We start from the raw sequence: 221 nt of genomic DNA, 5'->3' as shown, positions 1-221 counted from the left end.
ACCGGATACTGAATAAAATACACCCTTCCAAGTGCCAGATACAACCCGGTGATCGCTCTCTAACAGGGCGACGAGGAGGGGATCGCCGGGTAGGATTTATGCTATGCGATGCTACTTGGAGGACTTCAATCTACTCTCTTCTACATGCTGCAAGATGGAGATGGCCAGAAGCGTAGTCTTCGACAGGATTAGCTATCCCCCTCCTATTCTGGCATTCTGCA

This window comes from Triticum aestivum, chromosome 4D (assembly GCF_018294505.1).
Source record: "Triticum aestivum cultivar Chinese Spring chromosome 4D, IWGSC CS RefSeq v2.1, whole genome shotgun sequence".
NCBI classification, from domain to species: Eukaryota; Viridiplantae; Streptophyta; class Magnoliopsida; order Poales; family Poaceae; genus Triticum; species Triticum aestivum.
Note: the sequence above shows the minus strand (reverse complement) of the source record.